Source organism: Bos indicus, chromosome 16, assembly GCF_029378745.1.
Source record: "Bos indicus isolate NIAB-ARS_2022 breed Sahiwal x Tharparkar chromosome 16, NIAB-ARS_B.indTharparkar_mat_pri_1.0, whole genome shotgun sequence".
NCBI classification, from domain to species: domain Eukaryota; kingdom Metazoa; phylum Chordata; class Mammalia; order Artiodactyla; family Bovidae; genus Bos; species Bos indicus.
This window is the reverse complement of record NC_091775.1, coordinates 33,169,625-33,184,032: the sequence shown is the minus strand read 5'-3', so window position 1 is coordinate 33,184,032 and position 14,408 is coordinate 33,169,625. Positions and strand designations below refer to the sequence as shown.

Sequence of the window (14,408 nt, the reverse complement as noted above, 5' to 3'; positions counted from 1 at the left end):
TGAAGAGATCTCTAGTCTTTCCCATTCTGTTGTTTTCTTCTATTTCTTTGCCTTGATTGCTGAGGAAGGCTTTCTTATCTCTTCTTGCTATTCTTTAGAACTCTGCATTCAGATGCTTATATCTTTCCTTTTCTCCTTTGCTTCCTGACCTGCATATAGGTTTCTCAAGAGGCAGGTCAGGTGGTCTGGTATTCCCATCTCTTTCAGAATTTTCCACAGTTTATTGTGATCCACACAGTCAAAGGCTTACAACCCTACTGCCATACAACCCAGCAATCCCACTACTGGGCATACACACTGAGGAAACCAGAGTTGAAAGAGACACATGTACCTCAGTGTTCATTGCAGCACTGTTTACAATAGCCAGGACATGGAAACAACCTAGATGTCCATCGGCAGATGAATGAATAAGGAAGTTGTACATAAACACAATAGAATGTTACTCAGCTATAAAAAAGAACACCTTTGAGTTAGTTCTAATGAGGTGAACGAAACTGGAGCCTATTATACACAGTGAAGTAAGTCAGAAAGAGAAACACCAATACAGTATACTAACACATATATATGAAATTTAGAAAGACAGTAATGATGACCCTATATTCAAGACAGCAAAAAAGACACAGATGCAAAGAACAGACTTTTGGACTCTGTGGGAGAAGGCGAGGGTGGGACGATATGAGAGACTAGCACTGAAACATGTATATTACCATATGTGAAATAGATGACCAATGCAAGTTCAATGCATGAAGCAGGGCACTCAAAGTTGGTGCTCTGGGACAACCCGGAGGGATAGGGTGGGGGATTCAGTATGGGGAACACCTGTACACCGTGGCTGATTCATGTCAATGTATGGCAAAAACCACCACAATATTGTAAAGTAATTAGCCTCCAATTAAAATAAATTAATTACACTTAAAAATGTGCTTGTTAACTAGTATTTCTGATATTATTTCACCATCTGACCATTTTATGAAAGTGCTCATTTTCACATATGGTCATTCCATATTTTGCTAAGTGAGCATGCTATAAAAAGTAACATTTTTTAGAATATCTGCTGAATGTGACATTTCTGTGAAATTAAATGTTATTGCTAATATTTTTCCCAAGCGTCACAAAACTACATCTACTTTGCTAAAAACGTGCATATTATGTTTTAGCTTTACTTAATTTTTGAGATAACATTTTTGATGTTGAATTAGATGTAACCATGAATTAAATAAGTGGAATTACTTGGATTATCAACCAAGCATTTTTTTTAAAACTGCACCGTGCAGCTTGAGGGATCTTAGTTCTTACCAGGGATCAAATCCAGGCCACAGCAGTGAACGTGCCCCGTCCTCGCCATTGAACTGTCAAGGAATTCCCAAGCATTTATTCATATATGTTAAAGTTATAGTTTAAACATATTCTGTAGCAAGAGATTTATTATTTCCAGAGCACATTTGTCACATTTATGAATTATGACTTTACTTTTCTATTGATATGACTAATAAAGAGTTAAATTTAGTTGAGACTTTATGCCTTGTGAATGAGGACTGAGTATGGATTCCTTTTTTTTAAGACCTATGTGAACATATTTTTCACCATTTTTAATGGTGGTCTTGGTCACCTTTTTAAGTGCACTGCTTCTTAAAAACAAAAGCAAAAATGAGTGATCAGTCACATTGTGGAGGACAATAAACCAAACCTTGATCCACAACCACATAAGCTCATTTCAGAGGGGATTTTCTTATTAGTTGAGAGGGCTAAATGACTTCTAAATTTTCTTTCAGTTCTTGATTCTGAGGTTTTCAATTGTCTTTTTTTTTCTCTACTGACCTAAATATGTCTGCATAAAATCATAATCTGTATGTTAATAGCTAATAAAGATATACTGGACCAACTTACACTTGTACCAACTTACAATAATGTTATATACACACGAATTCATAGAGAGAAGTACTTTGATTGCCACAATCATTTTAAAAATTAGTGATAGCACATTTGATCACATTACATTCCATTTTAATATACTTTTAGGTTAAAAAAGGTCTGTTTCTTAAGACATAATTATTTCCTCAAGTATCTTATTTGTTATATTCTAATCCTCAAGATTTTTTCCTGATAAAAGTTGTTTTTCCATCAGGCATTATTTTAATTGTTGTTTTGAAATACTGACTTAATCAGTATAAGTTGCCAAGTATTAATATTTTTGGCATACATTCACATCCATTGTTGCAAAGACATATTCTTGTACTTTCATTTTAATTTAAATAGTTTATATTATTTTCTGACATCAGTAAAAACTTTTTAAAGCTTCCATTAGGCTCTTAGCATGTAAATAGGTTAATATAGCTTTCTGACTTGTTTCCACGATATTTTAGCCAAATATTATGAGACTGGGTCTTATATTTTGGCAATGATATACACAATCTGGCTTTTTGTATTTTGAAGATGAAGAATCTAAATAAACAAAAGAAGTCAGGGATACTAAAGGGCAAGAGGGGAAAGTGATGCTTTAGTTTGGTGTTAGCTTCTTGATTGGCTCAACAACCTGGAACCTTTGATAGTAGTATTCAGAAGGAGTGTTAGAATTGCTAAACTTGATTTATTGTCTAAAATATGTATGCCCTTATTATTTTGTAAAGTTTTATCTATTTGATTTTTGGCTGTGCTGGGCCATTGTTGCTGTGCATGGGCTTTCTCAAGTTGCTCTGAGCAGGGGATACTCTTAAGTTGCAGTCTCAGGCTTCTCTTTGTGGTGGCGTCTCTTGTTGAGGAGCACAGGCTTCTCTAGGTGCTCGGGCCTCAGTAGTTGCAGCTAGCAGGCTCCAGAGCGCCAGATCAGTTATTGTGGTGCTCGGGCTTAGTTGCCCCGTGATGTGCACTTTAATTTTATAACCAACAAGACATTTGAATTAGGATGAAGTGTATTTATTACTGTTGTGTCTATTCTATCCAGGGGCTTTGCAGGTGCCACAGTGGAAAGGAATCCTCCTGACAATGCAGGAGACCCAAGAGACATAGGTTAGATCCCCGGCTCAAGAAGAGTCCCCTGGAGAAGGAAATGGCAACCTACTCCAGTATTCTTGCCTGGAAAATTCCATGGACAGAGGAATCTGGCAGGCTACAGTCCATGGAATCACAAAGAGTCGGACAGGACTGAGCTCCTGAGCATGCATGCATGCTACTCTATTAAAGATTTGCTTTTCTTACTAGTTTTGAAATACCATAGGCAGCTTGCACAATAGTGCTATTTTCATCTTGAGCTCTGGGTTTACTCTTTCAGGTAGCATTCTCAGCTATCAGTTATGATTGTTGGAGTCTGCCAGAGTAATTGCATGAAAAAAATCAACCTTGCCTTATTTTAATCTATTTAAATAATAGACTCATCAAAGGTTTTAAATTGTTTTTCTCCATAAGACTTCATTCATGTTAGTCTCATCAGTTTGAATAGTCTTGATCCTGTGATACAATATTTTGAAACAGTAACTTATTTAAGCTCAGATTTAACCATAGTAATTAGTATCTAATACATGTGCGTACATTCTCAGTCACAAAGTTGTGTCTGACTCTTCAACCCCATGGACTATAGCCCACCAGCCTCCTCTGTCTATGGGTTTTCCCAGGCAAGAATACTGGGCGGGTTGCCATTTCCTTCTCGAGGAGATCTTTTGGACCCAGGGATTGAACCCACTTCTTCTGCAGCTCCTGCATTGGCAGGCGATTGTTTACCACTGAGCCACTTAGGAAGCCCATCTAATGCATATATAGCACAAAGTTCTGGAGATAGACAATGATGATAGCTGCATAGTAATATAAATGTACTTAATATGACACCATCCTTATGGCAGAAAGTGAAGAGGAACTAAAAAGCCTCTTGATGAAAGTGAAAGAGGAGAGTGAAAAAGTTGGCTTAAAACTCAACGTTCAGAAAATGAAGATCGTGGCATCTGGTCCCATCACTTCATGGCAAATAGATGGGGAAACAATGGAAACAGTGTCAGACTTTATTTTTGGGGGCTCCAAAATCACTGCAGATGGTGACTGCAGCCATGAAATTAAAAGACGCTTACTCCTTGGAAGAAAAGTTATGACCAACCTAGATAGCATATTCAAAAGCAGAATTATTACTTTGCCAACAAAGGTCCGTCTAGTCAAGGCTATGGTTTTTTCAGTGGTCACGTATGGACGTGAGAGTTGGACTGTGAGGAAAGCTGAGCACTGAAGAATTGATGCTTTTGAACTGTGGTGTTGGAGAAGACCCTTGAGAGTCCCTTGGACTGCAAGGAGATCCAACCAGTCCATTCTGAAGGAGATCAGCCCTGGGATTTCTTTGGAAGGAATGATGCTAAAGCTGAAACTCCAGTACTTTAGCCACCTCATGTGACGAGTTGACTCATTGGAAAAGACTCTGTTGCTGGGAGGGATTGAGGGCAGGAGGAGAAGGGGATGACAGAGGATAAGATGGCTGGATGGCATCACCGACTTGATGGACGTGAGTTTGAGTGAACTCTGGGAGATGGTGATGGACTGGGAGGCCTGGCGTGCTGCAATTCATGGGGTCGCAAATAGTCGGACACGATTGAGTGACTGAACTGAACTGAACTGAATATCACTAAACTGTATGTATACTTAAAAATGGCTGTGGAAATTTTCATGTTATGTGTATTTTGTTACAATAAAAAAATAATGGCATCATCCTGATAAGTTTGGTTCCTGGAGGAGGGCATGGCAACCCACTCCAGCATTCTTGCCTGGAGCATCCCCATGGACAGAAGAGCCTGGTGGGCTATAGTCCATGGAGTTGCAAAGAGTCAGACATGACTGAAGTGACTTAGCAAGTACACACGTGTAAGTCTGGTTAATGATTTGTTGTTGTTGTTGAGTCACTAAACTGTGTTTGACTCTTTGTGACCCCATGGACTGCAGTACCCTAGGCCTTGCTATCCCTCACCATCTCCCGGAGTTTGCTCAAGTTCATGTCCATTGAATCAGTGATGCTATCCAACCATCTCATCCTCTGTTGCCCTCTTCTTTTGCTTTCAGTCTTTCCCAACATCAGGGTCTTTTCTAATGAGTTGACTCTTCACATCAGGTGGCAAAGTATTGAAGCTTCAGCTTCAACATCAGTCCTTCTAATGAGTTATTCAGTGTTGATTTCCTTTAGGATTGATTGGTTTGGTCTCCTTGCTGTCCAAGGGACTCTCGAGAGTCTTCTCCAGTACCATAGTTTGAAAGCATCAGTTCTTTGGCGCTCAGCCTTTTTTATGGTCCAACTCTTACATCCGTACATGACTACTGGAAAAACCAGCTTTGATCATATGGACCTTTGTTGGCAAAGTGATGTCTCTACTTTTTAATATACTGTGTAGGTTTGTCACAGCTTTTCTTCCAAGGAGCCAAGTGTGTTTTAATTTCGTGGCTGCAGTTAACCATCCTCAGTGATTTTGGAGCCAAAGAAGGTGAAATCTGTCGCTGTTTTCACTATTTCCCTGTCTATTTGCCATGAAGTGATAGGACCAAATGCCATGTTCTTAGTTTTTTGAATGTTGAATTTTAAGCCACCTTTTTCACTCTCCTCTTTCATCCTCATCAAGAGCCTCTTTAGTTCCTCTTCACTTTCTGCCCTTAGAGTGGTATTATCTGCATATCTGAAGTTATTGATATTTCTCCCAGCAATCTTGATTCTAGCTTGATTACATTTGTTAATGATTACATTTGTTAAAATGTGTAAAGAATTTAGATTATTGCCTGATCCATATTAAGTGCTTCTAATACATATATATCCAATAATATATAAAAACAATTATACGCTGAAAACAAGTAGGATTTATCCCAGGAATGCAAGACTGCTTCAGCATTCAAAAGTCATTTAATGTAACTCATATCATCAACAGAGTAAAAAAGAAAAATTACTAGTTCCTAGTAGACTAGGAATAGAGGGAACTTCCTCCACTTGAGAAAGAGCATCTACAAAAACCTAAAGTTAACATCAGACTTAATGGTGAGAAATTTGAGACTTTCCCACTAAGATCAGGAACAAGGCAAGAGTGTCATATCTAGCCACACCCTTTCAACAAGATACAGTAAGTAATAGAGTTGTGGTCTGAATTTTTGAGCACCAGACCATATGTTGAAATCCTAACTCCCAAAAGTCATGTTATTAGTAGGTGGAATCTTTGGCAAGTGATTAGGTCATGAGGATGTAGCCCTCATGAATGGGATTACTGCCCCAATAAAAAAGATCGTGCAGAGGTCCCTACCATCTTCCACTATGTGAAAATACAATGAGAAATCTGTAACCTGAAAGAGAGCCCTCACTGAACCATACTGACATCCTGGTCTCAGAATTTCAGCCTCCAGAACTGTGAAAAATAAGTTTCTGTTGTTTATAAACTACCTGGTCTGTGATACTTTGTTACAGCAGCCCAATATCTTAGCCCAATAGACTAAGACAGCTAATCCAAGATACAAGAAGAGGAAATAAGAGTTCAGATTGAGAAGGACTGCCTTTACAAACATGTTAAAAATTGCATTAATTGGCATTTTAAAAATATTTTAGTAACTTTAAGAAAAATTACTCTATTCATTAGAATAAGAGGAATGTTTACTTACATAATTATCTTATCTATGAGTGTAAGAATTATAATATCCCTTCCATTTTTTAAAATAGCAGTTTTATTGAGATATAATTCACATACCATCTAGTTCACTCTTTCAAGATATACAGTTCAGTTTTTAATATATTCATAGGTATGTGCACACATTACCAGTCAGTTTTAGAACAGTGTCATTAGAATGGTTGATTCTTTTTTTTGAACTTTGATTTTTAGGATTTTTTAAAAACCATTCTAATCTTTTAAAAATGCACAATTCAGTGACATTGCTGCTGGAGGAGACTCTTGAGTGTCCCTTGGATAGCAAGGAGATCAAACCTAAAGGAAATCAACCCTGAATATTCATTGGAAGGACTGATGCTGAAGCTCCAATACTTTGGCCACCTGATGCGAAGAGCCAACTCATTGGAAAAGACCCTGATGCTGGGAAAGATTGAGGGCAGGAGGAGAAGGGGGCAAAAGAGGATGAGATGGTTGGATGGCATCATTGACTCAGTGGACGTGAGTTTGAGCACAGTCCGGGAGATAGTGAAGGGCAGGGAAGCCTGGCATGCCGCAGTCCGTGGGGTCACAAAAGTCACACATGACTGAGTGAACAACAACAACAAAGAACATTCACAGTGCTCTGCAACTATCACCCTCTCCCTTATCAGAACTTTTAATCATTCCAAACAAAAACTTTGTACCCACTAGACATTAGCTTCCTATTCCTCTTGAATGTGAAGTTGCTCAGTTGTGTCCGACTCTTTGCGACCCCATGGACTGTAGCCTACCAGGCTCCTCTGTCCATGGGATTTTCCAGGCAATGGTACTGGAGTGGATTGCCATTTCCTTCTCCAAGGGATCTTCCCAACCCAGGGATCAAACCCGGTCTCCCACATTGTAGACAGATGCTTTACCGTCTGAGTCACCAAGGAAGTCATTAGTACAGTACAGTACAATAATTTCTCCAAGGGTTTCAGGAAGTTCCCAGGCAGCTACCATATTTGCACTCATGACCTCGCCACTTTTCCATTGTGAAGGTTGACTGTAGCCTTGAACCATGGCTGGCATTAGAGATGCACCCTCTGATTCTTTGCCCTGTTTCTTCTCCAAGCCTTCATAAAGGCTTTTTAGCTTTCTCTTGAATCAGCATTAAGCTGAGCAGGATTCGACACTGATGCTGATCCTGCATTCACATTCTGAGAAGTTTCTCCATCTCCTCCATCAATTTTCCATGCTTCTTTGACATAATTGTTGACATCATCGGCACAGCAGACTTCACTTCACATGTTCCATGATCTTGTCCTTGTTCTTTAGAATCCTGCTCAGCCTCCAGCAATTCTGGAACAGGCTCCTCCTTGGCCAACATGGGGGGTTCATCCATGCTGCCCGCAGGTATGCCCCCAGGATCTCTCTCCTGGTCCACCTGTGGGGGCTGAGCATCCTCTGGAACCCCTTCTGGTGGTCCAGCAGGTGACACAGGACGGCTGGGCTGGGGGGTGCCCCCAGGGCTGGGCCCCGTGCTCTTCTGCAGGGAGCCTTCTGAATGGAAGGCTGAGTAACTCTGGTTACTGTTCTCATCATTGAGATCCAGCAGGATGAGAGGGCCACCCCCTCAGGGACTGGCATCCCTGCCCCTCCGCTCCCAGCCTCGGGATCTCTCCGCCCCTCCACCTGCCCTCCGGTGCTCCTCCTCCTGGGGAGTCCACCGCTGGCACCCACTTGAAGATATGAAGGGAAGTGTCGCCCACAGTCACCCAGCACTTCTCCCATCTCCGGACCTTCTCGATGGTCGCCTTCACCTTCTTGATGTCATCCTTGGCTCGGCTCCGGGTCTCGGCCTGCACGGTCCGGCTGGCCATACTGCCTATTCCTCTTATCTCCTGACAGATTCTTCCCAGCTCCTGGCAACCACCATTCTACTTTCTGTTTTTATGAGTTTTACTGTTCTGCGTCCCTCATGTATTTGAAATCATACAATATTTGTCCTTCTGTATCTGGCTTATGTCACTTAGCATATAACATCTTCAGAGTTCATCCATGTTGTAGTATGTGTCATAGTTTCATAGTTTTGTTCCTTTTTAAGACTGAATGCTATTCCACTGTATATATACGCCACTTTCATTTATGTATCCACCTGTCAATGGATATTCGGGTTGATTCCACCTTTCAGCTACTGTGAATAATGCTGCTGTGAACACTGATGTGCAAATACTTGAGACCCTGTTTTCAATTATTTTGAGTGTATATCCAAAAGTGGAACTGCTGGGTTTTATGGTTATTAGGTTTTGATTTTCTGAAGAACTACCATACTGTTTTCCACAACAGCTGAACCATTTTATATTTCCATCAGTAATGTACAACTGTTCCAATTTTTCCATATCTTCACCAAGACTTGTTATTTCCTATTTTTATAATAGATATCCTAATGACTAGAGAATTTGGAAAACTCAGCAGTGGCCACAGGACTGGAAAAGGTCAGTTTTCATTCCAATCCCAAAGAAAGGCAGTGCCAAAGAATGCTCAAACTACTGCACAATTGCATTCATCTCACACGCTAGTAAAGTGATGCTCAAAATTCTCCAAGCCAGGCTTCAGCAATATGTGAACCATGAACCTCCAGATGTTCAAGCTGGTTTTAGAAAAGGCAGAGGAACCAGAGATCAAATTGCCAACATCTGCTGGATCATCGAAAAAGCAAGAGAGTTCCAGAAAAACATCTATTTTTGCTTTATTGACTATGCCAAAGCCTTTGACTGTGTGGATCACAATAAACTGTGGAAAATTCTGAAAGAGATGGGAATACCAGACTACCTGACCTGCCTCTTGAAAAACCTGTATGCAGGTCAGGAAGCAACAGTTAGAACTGGACATGAAACAACAGACTGGTTCCAAATAGGAAAAGGAGTACTTCAAGGCTGTATATTGTCACCCTGCTTATTTAACTTATATGCAGAGTACATCATGAGAAATGCTGGGCTGGAAGAAGCACAAGCCAGAATCAAGATTGCCGGGAGAAATATCAATCACCTCAGATATGCAGATGACACTACCCTTATGGCAGAAAGTGAAGAGGAACTCAAAAGCCTCTTGACAAAGGTGAAAGTGGAGAGTGAAAAAGTTGGCTTAAAGCTCAACATTCAGAAAACGAAGATCATGGCATCCGGTCCCATCACTTCATGGGAAATAGATGGGGAAACAGTGGAAACAGTGTCAGACTTTATTTTTTTGGGCTCCAGAATCACTGCAGATGGTGACTGCAGCCATGAAATTAAAAGACGCTTACTCCTTGGAAGAAAAGTTATGACCAACCTAGATAGCACATTGAAAAGCAGAGACATTACTTTGCCAACAAAGGTCCATCTAGTCAAGGCTATGGTTTTTCCAGTGGTCATGTATGGATGTGAGAGTTGGACTGTGAAGAAAGCTGAACGCTGAAAAATTAATGCTTTTGAAGTGTGGTGTTGGAGGAGACTCTTGAGAGTCCCTTGGACTGCAAGGAGATCCAACCAGTCCATTCTGAAGGAGATCAGCCCTGGGATTTCTTTGGAAGGAATGATGCTAAAGCTGAAACTCCAGTACTTTGGCCACCTCATGTGAAGAGTTGACTCATTGGAAAAGACTCTGATGCTGGGAGGGATTGGGGGCAGGAGGAGAAGGGGACAACAGAGGATGAGATGGCTGGATGGCAACACTGACTCGATGGACGTGAGTCTGAGTGAACTCAGGGAGTTGGTGATGGATAGGGAGGCCTGGCATGCTGCAGTTCATGGGGTCGCAAAGAGTCGGACAGTACTGAGCGACTGAACTGAACTGAACTGAGTGACTAGTGATGTTGAACATCTTTTCAGGTACTAATTAGCCATTTGTATAACTTCTTTTGAGACTTGTCTATTCAAATTTTTTCATCTTTTTAAATTGGGTTGGTTTTTCTGTTGTTGTTTAGTTGTAGGAGTTCTTTATATATTCTGAATATTAATCCCTATCAGATATATGCTTTGCAAATTTTTCTCCCATTCTGTGGGTTGTTTTTTCACTCTCTTAGTAGTGTCCTTTGATTTCACAAAAATTTTAATTTTGATGACATCCAACTTATGTATCTTTGGTTGATATTTTTGTGATATTACAAATGGAATTTAAAAAATTCCTTTTCAGATTGTTTGTTTTTATTATGTTGAAATGTGACTGATTTTTGTGTGTTGATTTTATATCCTGCAACTTTGCTGAATGTATTTATTTGCTCTGTCGGGTTTCTTTTTTTTCTTAGACTGAGGGTTTTCTACATAATAAGATTGTCATCTATGAACAGAAATGAGTGTACTTCTTTCTTTTCAACTTGGATGCCTTTTATTTCTCTTTCTTGCCCAGATTAACTGACTAGAACATCCAATACTATATTGGAAAGTGGTAAAGGAGGCCTTTTTATCTTATTCCTGATCTTACAGGAAAAGCTTTGTCTTTCAGCACTGAAAATGATATTAGCTGTGGCTTTTTCATATAGGCCCTTATCATGTTGAAGAAGTTCCTTCTGTTCCTAGTTTTCTGAATATTATTATCATGAAAGGATGTTGAATTTTGTCAAATGCTTTTTCCATATCAGTTATCCTAATCATGTGTCTTTTCTGCCTTCATTCTATGAATGTAGTGTGTAACTCTAATTGACAGTCTTGTGTCTCTGGAATAAATTCCATTTGGTCTTGATGTTTAATCCTTTTAATATATTGCTGAATTTGTTAACCACTACATTTTACTGTCATTTTTTAATAGTAACTTAATTCTTTCCTTGCCAGTTTCTTACCCAAAAGATAGTTCTCTTGCTATACAAATTGTTCTGTGACATAGAAAAACAGTTAAGCATTCCCCAGTTTTGCTATATGAAGGAAATAAATATAATTCTGTTAACAGTACCCAACAAAACATCAAAAAGGGAAATTGTGAGTTGTCATATCCAAATGGGACATGGATTGTCTCATATATAATTATTAACTATTTAGTAAGCATTTATTGAGAATTTAGTATGTTCCAGGCAGTGTCAAATTTGTTCTCAAGGTGTTTACAAATGTGGAAGGGGAGACTAGTTAACCACTGAATACAATACAGTTTTATATAGTATTATAATAAAGATATCCATGGGTGCTACATGATTACACAGGAAGGTACCTAATTCAAAAAGAAGATGAAAGAAAAGTGTGTTACTCTTAAACTGTCTTGAATGATAAGTAGAAATTATCCAGAAAAAGGAGAGGACTGTTTCATACAGGGGACTATCAATCATAATGACAATGAAAAAGCATAATAATTGAAAAACTACAAATATTTCCAAGGTGGAGAATCTGTATGAAAAAGTATTGAGAAATGACATTTTTGAGGTAAGGAAGGGCTAGTTTGTAGACGTGATTTAGGAGCTTGAATGCTTTTTATTTTTTTGAAAAAACTTGGGAATCATCGAAAGATTTTAAACCAGGAAGTCATATGAACAAATTTTTGTTTTAGACAGATAATCCTAGCAAAATGTGGACTATGGTTTGAAGGATGGAATGGAAATGGAGGGAAAGGAGACTAAAGGCAAAAAGACAGGAAATGATTGCATTAATCCAGGCCAGAAGCAATGAAGGTCTAGACTTAAACAGTAGCAGTGGAAATGGAAGAGGGAGACTGATTTTGAAAGTATTTAATAATTAGAATCAAAAGGTGTTGATGATCAAATAGAACTGTGAGGATGGGTTGTTGGAAATTAAATTGGTTGGCTTGATAAATTTGGAGGAAAGTGATCAGAGAATCAGTAGAGCACAGTAGTGAGAAGGAGTAGCAGACATTCATGTCTGAAGGAATGAAACTTAATGAAGTAGTAGTTTCAGGGTGAAATAAGAACCCTATCAGACAAGTCCAGAAGATAGGCCATTTTATAAGACATTGCATAGCCTGGTCTCTTCCACAAGCTAATTTCATTGGGGGACAGGAGACCAGGAGAGAATGAAAGACTGTTTTAGTTTAAAAGAGACCAAAAAATTTTAAAACCAAATGTATGACATAAACTTAAATTAGAGTGTAGGTTGAAAAAGTAACTGTAAAAAAGACATTATGGTACAATTCGGAAATTTGCACATTGAATAGATATTAGATATTCTTAGTGAATTTTTATGAATTTTAACGATATCATAATTATATTGGGATTATGTAGAAGAATGTCCTTATTTTTAGGAGATGCATGTTGAAGTATTTAGGGATGAATAATTGTAATGTCTGTAATCAGAGACAGGGATTTAGGAAAGAAGAAAAAAATGGCAAAACATTAATAATAGTTTGATACAGGTGGTGGGTAGAGAGTTGTTTACAATACTAAGCTTTCAGTTTCAGATTCAAACTTCAGTTTGCCATGCCAGCAGCTATTTATGTAGCATTTACATTGTATTAGATATTATAAGTAATCTAAAGATGATTTAGCCTGTATACATGTAGGTTATATGCAAATATTATGGTATTTTATATTAAAAAGGACTTGAGTGTCCTCAGATTTTGGTATCTGCAGGTCCTGGAACCACTCTCCCCATGGATTCCGAGGGATGACTTTTTTCAATTCCTGATCAAATTTTAAAGTATAAGATCCTCAATTTTTGATAGTTTATTACCAGTGAGAAACTTTGTTTATGTAAAAATGTGAAAGCATTTTTCTCAGCCATTAAAAAATTTAAAACAATTGAAATTATAATTTCAAAAACTCATCCTTTTTAAATTGAACTGTAGTTGATTTACAATGTTATATTCATTTCAGGTGTACAACATAGTGATTCAGTATTTATAGATTATATTCTATTTAATGTTATTATAAAATAGTGACATATTTCCCTGTGCTGTATAATATATCCTATTTATTTGTTTATAATTTTTTATTGGTGTATAGTTGATTTACAGTACTGTAAATTAGTTTCTTCTGTACAGCAAAGTGAATCAGTTATCCATCTACATATACCCACTCTTTTAGATCATTTCCCATATAGGCCACTGTACAGTATTGAGTAGAGTTTCCTGTGGTATACACTTAGTTATCTGTTTTACATAGAGTACTGTGTAGACGTCAATCCCAATTTCCCAACTTGTCTTTCCCCCTCTTATCCTATGGTGACCATAGTTTTTCTTTTAAAAATTTTTTATTTATATATTTTTGGCTGTGCTGGGTCGTTGCTGCTGCTCAGATTTTTCTCTAGTTGTGGCCAGCAGGGACTACTCTTTGTTGCAGTGCTCAGGCTTATCACTGCGGTGGCTTCTCTTCTAGAGAAAAGGCTCTGGGGCTCTTGGGCTTTGGTAGTTGTACATGTTGGCTCAGTAGTTGTGGTTCCCAGGCTCTAGAGCACAGGCTTGTGGTGCACAGTCTAGAGCACAGTTACTCTGTGGCATGTGGGATCTTCCCAGACCAGGGATCGAACCCATGTCTCCTGCATTGGCAGGCGGAGTCTTTACCACTGAACCACAGGGAAGCCTAAATTTGTTTTCTACATCTGTAACACTATTTCTGTTTTGTAGATAAGTTCATTTGTACCCTTTTAACATTTTTATTTTTATTTTTTTTAATTATTTATTTATTTGGCTGTGCTAGGTCTTCATTCGGAGAAGGCACTGGCGACCCACTCCAGTACTCTTGCCTGGAAAATCCATGGACAGAGGAGCCTGGTAGGCTGCAGTCCATGGGGTCACTAAGAGTCGGACACGACTGAGCGACTTGACTTTCACTTTTCTCTTTCATGCATTGGAGAAGGAAATGGCAACCCACTCCAGTGTTCTTGCCTGGAGAATCCCAAGGACAGAGGAGCCCGGTGGGCTTCCATCTAT

At 38.9% G+C, this 14,408-nt stretch overlaps 1 protein-coding gene and 1 pseudogene across 2 annotated transcripts in view; one reads left to right on the top strand and one right to left on the bottom strand.

Moving 5' to 3' along the window:
* EFCAB2 (EF-hand calcium binding domain 2) overlaps window positions 1–14,408 on the top strand; it is a 112,097-nt gene that overhangs the window by 23,482 nt on the left and 74,207 nt on the right. The gene's annotated exons all lie outside the window — the stretch shown is intronic.
* On the bottom strand, window positions 7,774–8,443 carry LOC109570621 (B-cell CLL/lymphoma 7 protein family member C pseudogene; annotated as a pseudogene).